The 20,104-nt window shown below is 37.4% G+C and overlaps 1 long non-coding RNA gene across 1 annotated transcript in view; it reads right to left on the bottom strand.

Annotated features, from left to right (window-relative positions):
* The window catches only part of LOC141503109 (uncharacterized), a 42,996-nt gene that overhangs the window by 8,271 nt on the left and 14,621 nt on the right, over window positions 1-20,104 (bottom strand). The window contains exon 2 of the long non-coding RNA XR_012472763.1: window positions 4,977-5,254. This is a non-coding gene — a long non-coding RNA (uncharacterized LOC141503109). The remainder of the gene's footprint in view (window positions 1-4,976; window positions 5,255-20,104) is intronic.

The following is a 20,104-nucleotide window of genomic DNA, read 5'->3' on the forward strand; positions in this document are numbered from 1 at the left end:
ATCAGTGTTTGGGGAGTGTTGAATCTAAGTTGACTGTACAAAGTAGAAAGCATTTGATTACACTTGCTTCCCTCAAATTTTAAGTTTGCCCACTTCTAGTATTCCAGGATTTGGTGATTAAATCCATGTTTCCTTGTTCCTACCCCTCAAATGTTCACAGAGTCTAGTCATATTATTACAGATTTTCTTTTATTGTCATTCTTCCTTTGGATTCTCTTCAGTATCATTTTAACTTTCTTGGGATTAAGAAACCAATTCAGCAAATAACATTCTTATCTTAAAGGTAAACATGCCATGATTTGGTCTGAAGACAAAACCATATTTTCAGTTTTGTTTTTTAAATATTATTTACTTAAGCATAATTTTAAGTGAAAATGTGAGGCACAAATGTGAAATAATGCAAAACATATTTCTATGCTAGCTATATTGCAAAAAAAGCAAGAAAAATAAAGTGAAAAATTATGCTTCAATTTGCACTTGACATCATCAGTTATTTCTCTGGAGACAAATTACATTTGTCATTATGATTTCTTTGGAATTGTCTTGGATCTCTGTATTGAGTTGATCATGTTATTGTGTACAATGTTCTCCTAGTTCTGGCCAGTTTACTTTGCATTAGTTTGTATGAATCATCCTAGGCTTTTCTTTCAATTTTGTTTCTAATCTTCTTGATGATGCCCAACATTTTGAACACAGCAGTATAGTTTCTATATAGTTGTAGATATGGAAAGATCTATATGTAGATATAGACCACTATGGAGAGGAAAGGGATAGGTGCATTTGAGACAAGTTCATTGACCTAGGGGGATGATTTAGAGGTAAAAAGAAGGTAAAGGAGAGGATAGATATGGCAAAAGGACTTTTCTGACACTTTAGAAAAGTTAATCAAAATGAAAAGAAAACCCAAATTCACATGTTCTCTTTGTGATAAATCTTTAGTGATTAATTCTCTCATTTAGTTTAGGAAATTAAGTTTAGGATTATATGACTCATTAAAGGTTACAGATGCTAGTAAATATTAGATCTGGAATTCATAATCATGTTTCTCAATCCAAATCCAGTGCTACATAGTATGTTAATTATTTAATATTTGATGAAAAGATCTCATCACATTTTTTCTTGAATAGGTTTCCTAGAATAAAATTCCATTGAATTTTAGAAGACCACTAACCCACTGACACAACTTCATTCTCTTATAGATGAGGAAATATACCATGAAGTGTTAAATAATTTGCCAAAAGTCTAATGGTTAATAATAATATTTGGACTTGAATTCAGATTTCCTGATCCTCATGTTTCCACCATAAGGAAGATAGAGCAATTTATTGATGGACTTGAGAAGGCAGTGGCTGCTGCTGATAGCCTTGAGGAGTACTCTATCCTTTATCTCATGCTCAGGCTGTCTGAAGACAACATAAAGAAGCAGAAAGAATTCCCTATTCTATTTAAAACTAATGAAACTATACTGTTTTTGTTTTTATTGTTTGCTAATTGAATAGAGAGAGTCAAATGAGACATCAATGTAGTAGAGAAATGAGGCTACATGGTTTTGGTGTTCTTGAGTGACTTTCTTACATATACACACACACACACACACACACATTCATGCTACTTTATTTTATTTTTTGAATTTTTGAAAGGCAATGTGGTTAAGTGATTTACCCAGGGTCACACAGTTAAATAAATATTAAGGAAAGATTTGAACTGAGGTCCTCCTGATTCCAGGGCCAGTGCTCTATCCACTGTGCCAACTAGCTGCCCCGTCATACAATTTTATTTTGATATGCTTCAAGAGAAGTCTTATATTCTGGGCTATGCTGTTGAGTTATTTGAGGTCTCAGACAGATATAATTCCCAAGGGAGAGAGTAGAAGTGAATCTATGCCACAAAGTTATCAAAGTTGCATTTTGTAAGCATTCCTGAGTCATTCCTTTTAGGTATGTCAAATTATAGTGTATTTTGATACATTTTGATAATAGCCTAAATATATTTTTATTCCATTTGCTGCTTTTTCTACAAAGATTAATCTAAACAATTCATTCATTTAAACAATTACCCATTGTTCTAGGCACTGGAGGAGACACACTATAAAATACTCTCAATAGTAGTGTTGGATTAAGGATTAAAATGGACATTAGAGAACACCTATATTGATTCTTCCTTTTTTCTAGGTGAAGAGTCTGAGGGACAGAGAAGGTAAGTAACTTGTCTAATATCTCTAAGATTGAAAATAACAGTGCCAGGTTTTGGATCCAAGTCCTTGACTCTGTGTCCTTTATTAGTGCCTCTATGACCTCATGATTTTAAGGATAAGGTCCAAGCACAAATAGTTCAAATGAACAAATTAAATGAGAAAGGCATTGGAAAATTATAAATCAAGGTGATCTCCAAAGAAATTAGAGATGGCATCATGAGGATGGCATGTGAATTACAAGGATGGACATGAATTCTACAATGGATGTAGAAGAAGGAAGACATTACAGATATAGTGAATGGAGTCTAAAAAGTGCAATGTGTTATTTTGAGTGCAGGATTTTTTTTTTTATCCCCAGTGCTAAGTACAGTGCCTGACACATAAATACTTAATAAATACTTGATGATTTGACTTGAGATTTGCATCCTGCACTCAAAAGGAACTCACAGAAGGAGACAATATTCAAACAACTATGTACAAATAAGCTATATTCTCACAAAATAAACTGGAGATAATCTTGGGGAGAAGGAACTAGTTTAATCCATTCCAATATATTTCAATCAGTATTGTAATGTGAAAGAACAAAAAAAAGCATCAAATTTCCCTAAAGTAACATTTACTATGAAGTCTTACTACCCAAGGGATCTCAGTTTCTATCTTTAACATTCTGTGGTCATCATTAATAGATCCTGACAGTCTTATTCTAAAAGAAAATGTGGTTGGCCCATGTCATGCATGTATTAGTGGGACAAGGGAAATCACTGAGAAACAAAGTCCCCTGAGAAGTGACAAGAGTGAATCATAAGCTCATTCCTCTAGCCTTGACAGTTCATTAAAAGGAGGGGGGGGAACCTCTCAAGAAAAAAACAACACACCACACAGGGAACTAATGACATCGCCAACTTTAGGAATAGTTCTTAGGAAGCCACAAGAAGCAAAGACATGAAAGACTCTTCAACCCACAAGAATAGTGTCCATTTGGGTTTTTTTAAAAATCAAAACATGCCTTAGGTCTACTGCAGACTTCCTGTTTTCTGGATAAGATCATTAGGTTGTACCACCCTGTCAAAATTCAGGAAAAGTTCATTGAAAAATTGAAGACTGACTGTTTAGTGAAATGGCATGTCATTGGAGGAGATGCAGATCAGCTAAGAGACTGTCAGATAAGTCTCATACCCACATGACATAAAAGTTTTACTTCACTATCTACTTAAAGTTTTTCCTGAAATTGCCTATTTGGGAGGGGAAAGAAGACAGTAGAGCAATTAGTGGCATACATGTACTTTATCATCTATGATATTTCTCTTTTTGTTGCTGATACAAATGACCAATTGATCTTGCCTTAGGAATTTGATATTTTCCAATTTAAAAGATGCTCACAGCTAAGTAGGAAGTAGGCTTCTCTTCAGAATGTTCTTCCTTTAACTTGTAGATTAGGTACAAGTGGGCAGGGAGAGTGTCAGCTAAAATCTGGTTTGCCTGTCAACTTACTTGAAGCCTAGGAAGGTTAAGATGGAACTCATTCAGCTATTCTCTGTGAAGGAAAAGGAGAAAGGACAAAGCAGGGAGAAGGTAATACTATGTTCTCTTTCATATCAAGGTGTCATTTCCACAAGTACTACTCCAATCTGGCCTCACATTTCAGGGTAAGCCATGGAAATGGTGATTAGTGTCAAGAGGAGAAAAAAAACCTTAGGAGGAGGAAGTTGTGACAAACTTCTTAAAGTTAGGATTCTAGCTTACCTATAGACAAACAAGGGATTGAATGGATTGAATCCTTAGCTGAGACATAAAGATAATAGGAACTGGCCTGGGCAACTCAGAACCAAGTCAGAGCAAAGTTGGGAAATTGATCTCTTCCTTTCCAGGGCCTTTTGGCATATCCTCTTCTACTAGGGATCCAAAGTATTATTTTTCCTCCTTAGTCTGTTAGCATGCTCTGGTGTATGACAGGCAGTAAGGAAGATTCTTACCTACTTCAGGGAAGGGAAAAAGAAGGGAATAATGCTATGTAGCTAATAACTCAGTTGATTCACAAAACAAGCCTGTAAGGTAGGTATAATTATGATTTCCATTTTACAATTGAGAAAACTGAGTCAAGAAATGGATAAGTGACTTGTCAAGGGTCATACAGCTAGTAAATGTCTGAGTTTAGATTTGAACTTAGGTCTTTCTGACTCAGGGTTCAATGCTCTCTATTCACTGTAACAACTAGCTGCCTCTACTCCAGGTTGCTGAGACAATGGAAAAACAAAGACTTTTCCCATGAGAAATTTTTCATCTCTCAAAATTCTATGTATTAGACAAGAATAACTCATTCTTATAATGGTCTAATTCCATTAAAGCAGTCAATTGCAGGCTTGGTTCATCTGACCTTAGAATGAGCCAGGTCATGGACTGCTTACATGTTTTCTGGAGAACTCTTTCCACATTATCCTCTGTTCCCCCCTTGACCTTTTACTTCTAGCACTTAGTGCTGTCAGTCCATGTGCCCATCTGTTGGCAGATGCCTGCCTTTTTATTCATCTGTCTCTCTAGGCATTTATCTAAAGCTCAGAGCATTCAGAGCACTAGACAATCCAGATGTTCTGCCTGTCTTTCCTCTATTTGGCACTTTGACTCTAGGCAAAGTATAAATGTCCTGATTAACTGGACCCCCATCTGATCTCCCCTTTATTCTTTGGCACATTTGCCTTCAGATGACACTCTAATTTCTGGACCTGTTCACACAACACGTTTTTTAAAGTGAGCTAATTCTTTCTTGTACAGGCATGTGTCTCACCTCAAATTCCCTATAAGATCCTTGGGAGTAGGGTTGATCTCTTCTTATGCCTTTCTTCTACCATCTAGTGTATTTCTTTGTTCTCAGGGCCCAAATGATCCATGGTGTTGATACACTGATCAGCAGACATTTATCAAGCACCCATTATGCTCCCTCCCCATCTTCTAGTCCAGGATTTCCAACCTTCTGGTATGATGGAGCTATTTTATTGTTGTTTTCTGAAGTCTTCAGATAATGCTGGGTTTCATGATCAACCCTTTTGGAACACATTTTAAGCACTATAAGAGATGCAAATGAAATAGAAAGCATAGGTATTGCCTTCAAGTACAGAATCAAATCATAGTTATACGATATACAAGCATGAAATATAGGACCATTGATATTTAAGTGCTAAATTGTTTAATATAGCTTGTAAGTTTTATGGGAAGTCAATGAAATTGTGGGGGGGGACCCAAGTATGGGATGGAGAAGTTTTGGAAAACTGCATGAAAGAAGCTAGACCAACCATAAGCTTGTCCTCAAAATATGTAGCTAGCATGATGTGGGAAGAATTGTTTGAGTCAGAGGATCTGGGTTCAAATCCTTGCACTAGTGTTTATTCTATATGTGACCCTGACTAAGATATAATTTCAGGATTCTGTCAATTCTAATAACTAACTTGCAAACAAGTTGCTGTTTTTATGTTGTTATCTAAATTCTTCCCAAATTCTCTGTGACAGATCTTAATGGAACTCCTAATGATCAATGATACATCTAAAATCTGATCAGCAAGAAGTTGGAATACCAAAAGAATCTTCTCTCATACTGTCCAGCTCCTTTCTTGATTATCTCTAAGATGAAAATAGGTTCTGAACACAGTATTAAATTATAGACATTGGATATAGCTTTGGTTTTCCAATCTAAATTCATAGGATCATCAAATATTATAATTCTTCTTTGACATTTTACAAATAAGTGAGATGCAAAGAGCAGAAATAACTTGTTCAAGGTCACTTAGCTAGTCATAATAGAACTCATGATTCCTATTATGCCCTTTTCCTATTATACCCATTCAATTTTAATTTTTATTCAATTTTATTATTCAATTTTAATTTTTAAAAATGCTTTTTTTGGGGGGGAATTGTGTGATAGATTGGGAGATTATATGTGGAATTGTTTTTATTCATTTGGTAACAGATCCCCTTTTCTTTTGTTTTCCCAGGGAAATGAGATTTGACTTTATGCCATAAAAGGAATCTAACCTTTATGGCTTTTTCCTACACTTGTTCACTGAGTGCAATGCTAACCCAAGCTTGTTTTGCCCGGATGCAGAAAGAGGTTTTGATTAGACTTATTCTTTGCTTTTGTTCTCCTTCTCTAACTTTTTTGATCATCAGTGTAAGAAAAAGAGTGTTTAGAAGGTCCAGAAGCAGAGGGTAGGGGTAGAGTATCAGCAGAGCAGCATTTTATTATTTGTTATCCTCTCATGCTCAAAAATAGTATAAAGACAGAGGGGACACATCGAGCTTATCCCAGCAGACAGTTTTTTCAACCCTGTGCCAAAAGCACTTTCCTATGTATCCATTTCTCAGTTTATTCACGCTGAGGTGTTTATTGTCTTTGGGGACTTGAGATTAGAAGTTAGAGCATCACAGACAGTTATCCTTTAAATGAAATGAAACTTGTGGGGATTGGATAGTGTCTATTGCAAAATGCCAAATCACCTTTAATAGGTCTAAAATTCTCTCATTTGTCCCAAATTCACAGTGCTAATGTGAGCTGGAACCCCTGTCTCAATTTATGGAAATATGTAAGTGTGGCTCTATCACCACTGATATTCATTCACACAAATACACGTACACTGTTCTTTTTTAATGGAAAAGTACACACATAACATGCACATATATGTACAACTTAATTTTTCAGCATATGTGTGTAATGATTTGGAAAAGCTGTACTATTTCAACTCTTACATCTTTTCTTCCTTAAAATGTCTGACATTTTAGTCAACATCATAGAGTGGGAAGGCTATGTAACCGTGTGGTATGGTATTAAAAAGTCCCCTCTCGGCCAAACTCAGCTCCTTTGAGATTCCTTGCCTCTGAAGCAGAAGGAGTTTGAAATGATGTTTGCAAGATGGAAGCAAGCGACAGATCAGCATTTGGGAGGCGCAGGCAAGACGACTTCAGCTGCAGAGCCGGGCTCTGACAGACAGATTTAGCGCCATTAGCAGTGGCTTGTTGAAAAACAAATTGACATCAAAACTCTTCCCTTTGAACCAAAATGTTATATTCATCCCTTCGTTAAAACATCCGTTATTTGCTGACTTGTTTTTCCCCCTCAGCCTCTCACTCTCTTTTGTGTTTCAGCTAATGTTCCCAGTGTCTACACTGCGTAGGCCCTGATTATTTGTGAGACAGAGTGAGTTAATGCAGATTTGCAAGCTGTTCCCATTTGTTAAATGTCAGAAAAACACATGCAAGTCACTGGCTTTAGCACTTAGCTGCCAGCTGGCTCTTCTGGAGGCAGGGGACAAATGACAGTCTATCACACAGCATGCTTTCAAAGAAAGAGGAGACCTATTCCAGAACTGCGGCATAAGAACGGCTTTTAACAACATAAGCAAAACAAGAAGCCAGCATCACTTTTTTTCCACTCTCCAGCTCTCCCCCCATCCCCTTGCTGTTGAATGAATGCAGCACAGCATTGGGAAGCATTCTGCAACCCAAGAATGTTGACTCGGGCACACCTTGTCCAAGAAAGGAATGGTATGGATGAGGATGAGGTACAGAGTGCTAGGTCAAAGAGGTATAGGAGTAGCCTGATGATCATTTACTTAGGAAATTTAGTTGTGGTTGGACCTTGGGTTTCACTTCTTATATTCTTGGTCTTGTTCAAGGATTGGTCTAGTCCATAATTTGATTTTGGATGAAAAGTTGTGACTCCTATGAGATCATAGAATCTTATAGAATTGCAGAATTAAGAACTAGAAAGGGAACTTAGAGCTCACCAGTAGGCTGAGGTGGTCAAGAAGGTTTCATGATGGAAATTAGTCACAATAGCTCACATTTTTGTTTTGCTTTAAGTTTTACAAAGGGCTTTACTCAAAAAATACAACTCTTTGAGAAAAGTAGCATGAGGATTATGCCCATTATATAGATTAAAAAAAAAAAACCTCAACAGCTTTGGTTCAGAGAGGCTTTGAGTTTCTAATGATCACACAGATACAAAATTTCAGAGCTGGGTCTCCAATTCAGATCTTGTAGCTTACTCCACTGTTTCAAATTTTAGAATGAGTAGATCTTAAATATGGAGAAAGGATGAGTAGGCATGAACAGCAGAATGGAGAGTAAACTAAACATGGTATATTTGACAGTGGCTGAAGAAGAAATTATTGTAATGGGGTAACTAATAGTCTACTTGGTTGGAAAAGTGTGAAGGATTAAAATTGTGGAAGCCCTTAATTTGCCAGTTTAGGAGTTTAAAAAGTATCCTTTAAATAATAAGGAGTCTTTGAATATTATTGAGCAGAGGAATAGCATGATGAAACAGTACTTTAGGTGATTGGCTTCTCTTAACATATAAGATTTAGTTTAAAAATCTCAGCATGGCCTAGGTTTAGGAATATGAACCAGCAATGATTAGAGGTACAAAGTATATTTAAATAACACATTCATATCTGAAGGTTCAGATATCCTGGAAAGTAAGCCAGAAAGGTCATTTTTTCCTTTGTTAATGGTAGTATAAACAAAAAATGGATGAATAATCTCATTGAAACAGAATTATGAAATATCAGAGTTGGCAGACTTCTAGAGTCATCTCATAGTACCTTCTGTGCAGTATAGAACTCCTTTTTCTTGTCTGCCTGGTATACGGTCATATGGTCTCAGGATACTTAAGAGTGGGACATATGGAATAGTCAGGAAGACTAGTCCTTCTGGTATGAAGCTTTGCCGAGCTCTTTTAAGGACTGCCAATCTATCTTTTGGTGGCCAACCCTTACATGTAGTTCCAAGAAACTGGAGCCTGCACAGTAGCCATATCTAGGTAAGCTCTCTCAGTAGTTGGGCTAAATCAGGTTGAAGGTAGCCAACAGGCTTCAAACCTGTTGGGTAACTTAGGGGAATGTCTACCCCTCCCCCAAGCCTGGGAAGACTCTCCCTGCCAGAATGGGTGGAGGAAACCAATTTGGTTCCAATGGTCATGAAGGAGGCTGAAGCAGGCTCTGTGGAGTACTTAGAGCTTAGGTCATACAGTAAAATTTCCGAAGTCATTCATTGAATCCAAGGACCTCTCCAGTAATCTTGACTTTTATCCTGCCCCTGAATTTTATTGACTAAGAAAGAGAGATAGGCTGACAACTTTGTGCACCTGTGACTCACTTAAATCTAATTCACATACAAGTCAAACAATCATTTCATGATACCATTGGTTCTCTTTGAAAATGAAGAACAAACAACTTAAAAATATGACTAGAATTTTTTTCCCTTCTGGCTGCCTGTGTGTGTGTGTGTATACATAATAGAGGGTCTCTTGACCCATATACTTAATGACCATTTTGATACAAAGAACCTAAATTCATTTCACTTTTCTGGGACAGTTGTGCTTTGGTGGTGATGATGGTGGGTGTGTGAGAAGAGGATGTGAGATATTTCATTCATTCTTTCATTTAGCAGTTACTACATTGCTGTGTGCCAGGAATATTGAACTAGATCCTGAGGGACATACAAACATACAAGACATAGGTGTGGTCCTTATTCTAGAGAAGCTTGTAATGCAAGGAGGCAAAGCAAATATCTACCGCAGTTAAGTAACAACACAAATCAGGGAGTAAATATATGGAAAAGGTATAGGCAATAAGTGTTACAGAGATCAGTTTAATAAGGGTCAAGTGGAAACCATATGGTCTGTTTTTGCCCCTCTTCTTCCCCATCTACAGCCTCATCTAACTTGTTTCCTCTATCCTCTCTTTATTAACTCTTTTTTCCCCTCTCTTCCTCTCTTTCAATGGTTAAGTGGCACTTTTATTTATACCTGTAGTAAATTCTCAGGATTTTGATTCATTAGACTAAGAGGAACTTATATGATCTCCTGAAGCATTGTAGGATAGCCAGGGGGACTCAAATTGTCCCTTGAAATTATATGCATTACTGGATTCTTTATCTACTCAGAGTTCTTCACTGGAGGAGGAATTTATTTGAATGGATAAGGGGACCTGCTTGATGCATATAATATCCAAAAACAGAGATTCAGTATATGACTGCCTATGTGGTGTGATACCAGAGGTTATAGAATTTAGAGATACATAAGGGTCTAAAAGATCATCAGTCTCATCCTCCTCTATTTGTATCTAAGACCCCAAAAGGACATATAAGTTATTAAATAGTAGAATTGGGATTTGAATACAGACTTTTTGACTCAAGGTATGTATCACTACTCTTTAGGTCATCTGGAAGGATTAAAGTATTAGTTAAAAATAACTGAGAAAAGGACTTCAATTCAAAAGGTTCAGGGAAAGGATGAATGAAAATTCCATAGGTGAAGTCAGTAAAGGGGAATGGAAAACTCTCAAGAAAGAGATTCTAAAAACACAAAGAAAAAGGTTGCATTGAGGAGGAATATATAAGTAGTCAAAAGAGCATGTGTATAGGGAAGTTGTTGACTAATTTAGATTTTAAAGACATACAGAATATGGAAGCAAAGGAAATTAATAAAAGATGAATAAAAAAAGTGATTGAGTACTGTGAAAATGTGTCAGGAGAGCTAAAATTCAGAATGAATTCAAGTTGACTAGGAATGCTAAAAACAATGGCAGTCATTATTTTGTTTCTTTTTTTCTTTGCCAATGAGAATGAGTACTGGACTGGGAAGGACAGAACAAAAAACTACCAAAAGATTGTTAAAACTAATATAGATAGGTATTTTCATAAACCTCCTTTGGTGAGTTCCCAGAAAATTATTGTTGTTCATCCTTCATTCTCAAAAAGGAACAATGACAATCAGTAGGAGGATGTTGTGACTTGCAAGTGGATTGGATTTAAGTGAGGGAGAAGTTCTCAAAGTAATTAACCTCATTCTCTCCTCCAGAGTCATCAGAGCAGTGACAAGATAGAGATCAGGACAACTGATGATGATTCTGGATGAAGTGGGAGACCTTGCACTTTTTAGGGTAAGGTCTTTCCTAAGCCTTAGTTTGTCTGTGGCAACACCCATTCAATAATTAAACAGTAGATAAAAATGGAGGCAAAAGATAGCCCAATTTGTCTTCACTAAAGAATCAGTCTGGGGCAGCTAGGTGGCTCAGTGGATAGAGCACTGGTCCTGGAGTCAGGAGTACCTGAGTTCAAATCTGGTCTCAAACACTTAATAATTACCTAGCTGTGTGGCCTCGGGCAAGCCACTTAACCCCATTTGCCTGGTGAAAACTAAAAAAAAAAAAAAAAAAAAAAAAAAAAAAAGAATCAGTCTGAGAGGGGAAAACTCTCAGAGTTTCTAACCAGAACAGAAATGATTGCTATTTACACTAATCTGAGCCACTAAAATCTAAACGAGCAAACGAAGCTATTATTGGTCAAACAGTGAAAACCAGAGTGCTTTGAGTTTGAAGGCATAGTCAAGTAGCTCCATTTGAATTCCAATGAGATTTTTAGAGTTATATTTCGAGAAATCATAAATGAAAACTGCATGAGCCAAAAAAGTTAATTGCTCCAGTATTTTGGAAGGGGGGGGGGCTTAGGGGAAGATGGTAACTATGATAGAATAAATAAGTAGGGAAGAAAAAAAATCTAGTCTCTGAACTCCAAGATACTTTATGAAGTATATTTATATTCCTTTGGACAGAGTACTCATATGTAAGTGTCTTACTTCCCAAGTGGACAGAGTCCCAGAAGATTAGGATACTAAAAGATCCTGATACTGAAGGAACAGGACAGTGGTTCACTGAAGACAGTAGAGTCTTCATGTGATAGATCAGAGAACTTGACTTCAATTTCTGTGAAAACTCTAGAATGCTTTATAAATTTGATCATTAGCAAAGATCTAGACAAGGAAATGGGTAACACCCAGATGCCATATGACTTCATTAAAAACAGGTCTTAGGGGGTGGCTAGGTGGAGCAGTGGATACAGCACTGGCCTTGGAGTCAGGAGTACCTGGGTTCAAATATGGCCTCACGACACTTAATAATAATTACCTAGCTGTGTGGCCTTGGGCAAGTCACTTAACCCCATTTGCCTTGCAAAAATCTAAAAAAACAAAACAAAACAGGTCTTAGCAGAGAAACTTTTTACTTCTTTTGACAGGATCACTAGAATAGCATTTCAAGAAAATTCTGTACAGAATAGTTTACCTAAATTTTAGCCAAAAATTTGCTAAAGTCCATTATGCTGAAAAGTGTTTCTTGAAAAAATTAAGGGAAATAAGAGTAGATGATAGTTTAGTTAGAAGTACTCATTGTGAATTGATTGACTGTCCAGAATCAAAGATTAAATTATTAATTTTTTGATGTTACCTTGAAAATGAGCCCTAGTGCAGTGTCCCGGGATCTTGGGCTATTTGAAAATTTTATTAATGATTTGGATAATAACACAGATGGAATGTCTAATAAATTTTCAGATAACATGAGACTGGGAGAGGTAGATAATATGTAAAATAATAGTGTCCAACAGGATTTCAATTGGTCTTACTCTCTAAACATGTTTTTATTGATATCTTTTTTTTAGGGTTTTTTTTTGCAAGGCAAATGGGGTTAAGTGGCTTGCCCAAGGCCACACAGCTAGGTAATTATTAAGTGTCTGAGACAGAATTTGAACCCAGGTACTCCTGACTCCAGGGCCAGTGCTTTATCCACTGTGCCACCTAGCCACCCATGATATCTATTTCTTACATCACTATATTATCTCAAGTATCCAAGCCACTTCTTCCCCCCATTCTCCCTGTGCTACTCCTAGAAAACATTCCTATATAACAAATAGCATTATTTTTTTTTTAGCAAGGGGGAAAAAAAACAAACAACTGAAAATACATTGAAAAAGTATGTAACCTGTAAATAATATGCAATACTTGTAGACCTCCCACCATAATGAAGGAATAAGGTTAGAGGTGTCTGCATATTATCTATCTTTATTCATATTTTTCTTGATCTTATCTTTTACTATTGTTTATATGTATTTTATATATATATATACATATATATATACTTTTATTTTCTTGATGTATAAATTCTTCCATTTTCATTGTCATAGTCCTTTTGTATTATTTTGTGCATATTGTTTTCTTGGCTCTGTTCGTTTTTCATTCTGCATTGGTTCATATAAACTTTTCATAACAGTTCTTATAGCACAGAGATGTTCCCTTACATTCATGTACCACATATTATTTAGCCATTCCAAGTTTATGAGCATTTACTTTGTTTCCAATTCTTAACTACCGTAAAAAGTTCTGCCATAAATATTTTGGAGAATATAGGAACTTTTTCTTATCAGTCTTCCTTGAGGTATAAGCTCAGTAAGGGAATCTCTGATTCAAAGGTTATGTGCATTGTATTCACTTTATTTGCATAATTACAAATTGCTTTCCAAAATGGTTTTTTGAGTAGGGTACCTAGATGACTGGTCATCTGAAAAAAGATATATCCCCAGTTAGCAATGCACAATTCAATTCAATAGAAGGAAATAGTGTGACATGCCAACCAAAAAAGTTAATCCATGTGCCCTGGGATAGGGAGTTCAAAATTCATCTGTATTATTATAAGAAACCACACTATAGGAACCATATTGCAGGAAGAATATTGATAAGCAGGTTAGTATCCACAAGAGAGAAAATAAATTCATGAAGGACTCAGAGAATGTGCTCTATGAGAAAAGGTGGAAAGAACTGGGGATATGTAGGTTAGAGACAAAAAGTAAAGGGAAATAAGATAGATATCCAAGTAACTAAAGGAATGTCATGTGAAATCAGAATTAGGACAAGCTTGCTGATAGATAAAAGTACATTTTAAAAGATTCATTCTTTAGATTTGTTTGTTCTTTCCAAATTCTTCTGGGAAGGGCAACACATTAATCTGTTATCTTTCATTTATACCACTGAGAGAATTCATTTATCAGATCTTTTCCTGAGAACACCTTGAAATTGAAGGAAAATAAAGAGACTCTGAGGATGTTGGGTGCTCATAGAGGAGATGCTGTGTGTATGTGTGGAGGGGGGGAACTGGGGAAATTGAAGATAAATCTCATCTAGTTTATACATTTTTAGTGGGGTTAGTTCTAGCAATGGCTAACCACAGCATTCCCTACCTCTATGCCTCAAGGCATGTCCTTGTATGTGTCTTTTTGTGGGAAAGAGAGTGTCATTTTATTTCCTCCATCTCATCCTATTACACTACTAGAATTTGTTGATAAATGTTAGTTGATGGTGACAGTGATGATATTTCAAGAACTTTAAATGTACTTGTAATCAATTCAGTCCATTTTCCCCTTTGGGTCTTTCAAATATGATTCTTGAACTCCAACTTTAGAATTAGAAATGAAATTGTAAAAGTTCCCTATTTAAGTATTTGAAATTCCTTGCATTCATTTTTTTTAAAGGTATCCAGTCCAAATGGCAAGTGCTCTTGTGACTAGAACCCCTTTGCTTTGGAAACTAAAAGAATTATTTGTCATGCCCATATGGGACAGAAAGATCAATGTAAATATTTTTCCTCCTAAAACTTTATGATGTGGGATGTCTTTGTTCCTGCGATATTCTGATCAATTTTGACCAAAATAGTTAAGACAGAGTTTGATTACTCTTTTATTGACCACCATTTGTAATTATTTGGTTTCAGTTACCCCCATTCCAGTGCTTTCAACTCATTGTATACCCTTTTGGTTGTGTCTGGAAAAGGCAGTGAAACAGGAGACAGCAGAATCAAGGAATTACAAATAGTCTGCCGAGCTTCAGCTGGCAGGCATTATCTATGTATATATTAATGGTACCATCAAAGTCAGATTCTATAAATTACAGGAAACTCCTCATCCACCTCTTCCTAATTTTTTTAGTTGAATGTTTTTAGGGCATCTACATCTATTACAAGGAATAAGAAAGACTAGATCATTTCTGAAAGGACATTTGACATTTGAAACATATGACTTCCATGGTTGGTACCCAATACTTAGAGAATTTTTCAAGTTTGCTTTGAAGAAATCTTTGCAAGTTTTCCTTACTAAGCAGAGCACATGCTGAATTGCCCAACCAATACCATGTTAGGGCAAAGAATACAAAAGGAGAACAAGATAGCACAAAAAAGAAAGATGAGTATTTCATTGACTTATTTCCAAGAGATAAGGAGAAAAAATACATTATATAATCAATGTAATCAGTCGTAGTAACATAGTTATATCACCATGAAAAAAGCTGAGTAGATATCCTGGAATTTGAAGCCTATCATGGAATCAAAGAACTTGGTATTTCACTAGTTATTGCTGTGCATCTATATTGTATTAATACTGTACTTGGAGTTATGAAAAACCCAAATTCAAATCTCACCTCAGATATTTACTGGTTATGTGATTCTGAGAAAATTATTAAACCTCTGTTTACTTTGGTTTCCTCATCTGTAAAATGAGAGGGTTGAATTAAATAGCCTCTCAGGTCCCTTCAAGATTGAAATCTATGACACGAAATCCTTTCTCTAAAGAGTTTCTCTGATATTTTTTCCAGTGAACATCCATTTGCGGTTCTTCCTGGAGATAGTATGGGTATATGGGAAACGTTAGGATGCAAGTAACTTTTTTTATATTTAATATTTATTTATTCTCATTTTGCACAAATAATGTTTTTTATACATTAATAAAATATTCTTGTTTAAGAGTAAACAAAATACCCCCTCCCCCCCAAAATATAGACTAGCTTGAGTGATAAAGTAAAGGGGAGAGAAAAAAATTAAAATTAAAAAATAATAGTAATAATTGTAGGTATGGACAGGTAGTGCAATGAACGGAGCACTAGCCCTGGAGCCAGGAGCATCCAAGCCCATATCCAGCCCCATACACCCAATGATCACTCAGCCGTGTGACATGCAAGCCACTCCAACCCCACTGCCCTGCAAAAAATCAAAAAAAGGAAAAAAAGGACCCAAAATAAAAATAAAATAGTAATAATAGTAGGGGTGGCTGGGTGGTGGACAGAGCATTGGCCCTTGAGCCAGGAGCACCCGGGTCCAAATCTGGCCTTAGACACCCAATAATCACCCTGCTATGTGGCCCCAGGCAGGCCACCCAGCCCCATTTGCTCTGCACCCTCCCCCAAATAATAATAATAATAATAAATGTGCTTCAGTCTTTGTTCCAACACCAACAACTCTGTTGCAGGTGGATCACATTCTTTATGATAAGTCCATAGCAAAAGATACTTCCATATTTTTCTACCGTTGCCATTGCTGATTGCAACTCCCTCCTTTCGTATTTCTCCACTACCATATTCTATATTTTCTCTCTCCTTTCAGGGTAGCTGAGTGGCACAGCAGACAGATCCCTGGCCATGGGGCCCTGAGACCCCATACCACCCCTTAGTCCCAGCTTCCACCTAGCCCTATGGTCTGGGACAGGCCATCCAATCCCAGCCCCTTGCAAGAAGTTAAAAAGAAAACGTGTTATATCTGACCACTCTCCCCCCATGGGCCATCCTCTTCTCCATCACTCACATCCCCCCCTTCCCCCTGTCCCCCCCTCCTTCTTACTCCAGATGCCTATACCCCATTGAATATATATGCTGTTTCCTCTCCTAGCCACTTCTGATGAGAGTAAAGATTCCCTCATTCCCCCTTGCCTCCCCCCCTTCCATATCATTGCAATAGCTCATAGTAATAAAGAAAAATCTTATTATATGAAATATCTTGGCCTATTCCCCCTCTCCTTTTTCTTTCTCCCATTACATTTCCCTTTTTTCTATTGACTCCATTTTTACACCATATTTTATCTTCAAATTCAGCTTTCTCCTGTGCTTCAACTATAAAAGCTCCTTCTACCTGCTCTATTAACTGAGAAGGTTCATATGAGTATTATCAGTGTCATTTTTCTGTGCAGGAATACATGCAGTTCATCCTCATTAAGTCCCTCATATTTTCCCCTTCTCCTCCAATCTCTATGCTTCATCTTAGTCCTGTATTTGAGGATCAAACCTTCTGTTCAGCTCTGGCCAATCCAACAGGAACATTTGAAATTCCCTTGGTTCATTGAAACTCCATCTTTTTCCCTGGAAGAGGACATTCAATTTTGCATTCCAAGCTCTTTTGCCTTTTGGTATATTATATTCCAAGCCCTATGAGCTTTTAATGTAGTTGCTGCTAAGTCCTGTGTGATCCTGACTGCAGCTCCACGATATTTGAATTGTGTCCTTCTGGCTGCTTGTAATATTTTCTCTTTGACTTGGGAGTTCTGGAACTTGACTATAATATTCCTAGGGGTTGGTTTTTGGGGATCTCTTTCTCTGGGGGGATTGGTGGATTCTTTCCATTTCTATTTTGCCCTCTGCTTCTAGGATGTCAGGGCAATTTTCCTGTAGTAATTCTTTGAAAATGATGTCAAGGCTCTTTTCCTGATCATGACTTTCAGGTATTCCAATAATTTTTAAATTATCTTTCCTAAATCTGTTTTCCATATCAGTTGTTTTTTTAATGAGATGTTTCACATTTTCTTTTAATTTTTAATTTTTTTGGTTTTGAAGTATTGAGTCCTGATTTCTCATAAATTCATCAATCTCCCTGAGTTCTGTTCTTTGTCTGAAGGATTTGTTTTCCTCAGAGAGTTTTCTTATCTCCTTTTCCATCTGGTCAATTTTGCTTTTTAAAACATTCTTCTCCTCAATAACTTTTTTTTTAGGTTTTTGCAAGGCAAATGGGGTTAAGTGGCTTGTCCAAGGCCACACAGCTAGGTAATTATTAAGTGTCTGAGACCAGATTTGAACCCAGGTACTCCTGACTCCAGGGCCGGTGCTTTATCCACTATGCCACCTAGCTGCCCCCCTCAATAACTTTTTGAACTGTTTTATCCATTTGACCTAAGCTGGTTTTTAGCATGCTATTTTCTTCAGCATTTTTTTGGATTTCCTTGACTAAGCTGCTGACTTCATTTTCATGTTTTTCCTGCATCTCTCTCATGTCTTTTCCCAGTTTTTCTTCTAACTCCCTCATTTGATTTTCAAAGTCTTTTTTCATCTCTGTCATAGCCTGAGCACAATTTCTGTTTTTCTTGGAGTCTTTAGAGCAGGAGCTTGTGCTTCTTCATCTTCAGATTGAGTATTTTGATCCTTCTTGGGATCATAGATAATGTATTTCTCAGTGGTGTTCCTCTTTTTTCTCTGCTTGCTCATTTTCCCAGCCTAAGCCTGTTTTTGGGGTGCTTCCTGAACTTTTGGGACACTCCCACAAGGGTCTCAGTGTATGAAGCTCTGTCCTCCCTCCTGGTCTGTGAATGACCATATGCACCCCCTTCTGCCATGGGGCTGAGGTAGGGGAGGCCCTGCTGTTCTGTGAGGGGGCCTAGACTGCAATCAGGATCTGAATGTGTTCAGAGCCCCAGAGTCCTGTTCCAGGGGCAGAGCTCTGTAGCCTCTCTCTCTTCACTCCCCTCCCTAGGTTCAATGGGCTAATGCCCTGGGGGATCTGGACTTGTTGTTCACTGTCTACTCTGAGGGCTGGGTTTCATGTGCTTGCTCTGGCAGGGGTCCCCCACTGTTCAGTCAATTTGTGCCTGGTGCTCCCTGGGCCATAGCTCAGGAAACTCCCCCGCTGCTGTGTGCTATGGCTCCCAGTGACCTGGGGCTGCCTCTGGGAGGCTGAAATTCTTTCGCTCTGGCCGGCCACCCCTCTGGTGGGCCACCCCTACAACCCCGGGGAGCAGAGCTTTTCTGCTCTTTTCCAGGTTACCTTGAGTAGGAGAACTGCCTCACTGGGTTCCTCTGTGGGTTCTGTCTCTTGAAAATTTAGTTAGAGTCCTTAGTTTAGAAGATTTATGAGAGAGCACCTAAGACAGGATCTGCTCTTGTAGCCATCTTGGCTCTGCCCCCCAGGATGCAAGTAACTTTGATGAAGTTCGAAGTTGGAGATTGTTTTATGTGCAGTGACATAAAAACATATTTCTACAAAATGTTAGATGCTACAAGATGATTAGAACTTTATGTAGACTTCAAGCTCTGGTACTCTCTCTGAATCAGGTCTACAGAATCCATCCCTTTGTTTGCTTCTCAAATTCTGTTTAATTATAGCAATGATATAGATATAGATGATTCTGAGACCTTCCCTGCCTCATGTGCCCACCAATGACTCTATTTGACTAATTTGGCACTTGTAGGTCCTTCCTGAAGAGGGATCATTGAGTTCTTTCTTCTTTTTAGACTCCCCAACTTGGCAAGCCTCTGTCTGTGCAGTAGTGACAGTGAAAGGTAGTTATATCTCACCTTTTGGTATACTAGAAGGCATGGTACAATAAAAGAAAAGAAGAGGCCATGAGTCTGGATTGTGATATGGCTAATCATAATAATTGTAATAATATTCCACATGTGGACTTTTATATTTATCAGAGTCCATTAATATATCCTTGAATTCTCCTTAGCTGGGGTCATTATTCCCCTTTCACAGATAAGAAAAATGAGATCCAAGGTCTCAGTTCAATTCACTTCATTTTACAAGCAATTGCTAAAGCCCACTAAAGTATAAAAACAAACAAAAAAGCCATTCTTGTCTTTACTGACCTTACATTATTGTTGGGGGCAAGGCAGAAACATACAAACAAATCAGTAAATAAACAATTTAAGGAAATTTAGAGAGTAAACAACTAAAAAATATGAACACGTTTCACCAGGAGTTAGAACCTAAAGGGACTCTATTGCAGTCATAGAGAGAATGTTTGGAGATGGGAGAAACAGAATGCTGAGTTTAGGAACAGAAGGTAGGTCAGTTTTGCTGGAACTGATAAAACATGAGAAGTAAGCCCAGAAAAGTAGGCTTGAAAAAGTGTTGGGTCCCTTTCTGGACTCGCTTATCTTTTCCCTTGGGGAGCACTGAAGGAGTGGGAGACAAAGAAGACAAGATCTCCAAGTACACCAAGATCTCCAAGATTTTCTAGTTCTCCCATTATTAAACTAAATACAAGTGCTTAAATATCCTCTCCAGT

Source organism: Macrotis lagotis, chromosome X, assembly GCF_037893015.1.
Source record: "Macrotis lagotis isolate mMagLag1 chromosome X, bilby.v1.9.chrom.fasta, whole genome shotgun sequence".
In the NCBI taxonomy this organism is placed as follows: Eukaryota; Metazoa; Chordata; class Mammalia; order Peramelemorphia; family Peramelidae; genus Macrotis; species Macrotis lagotis.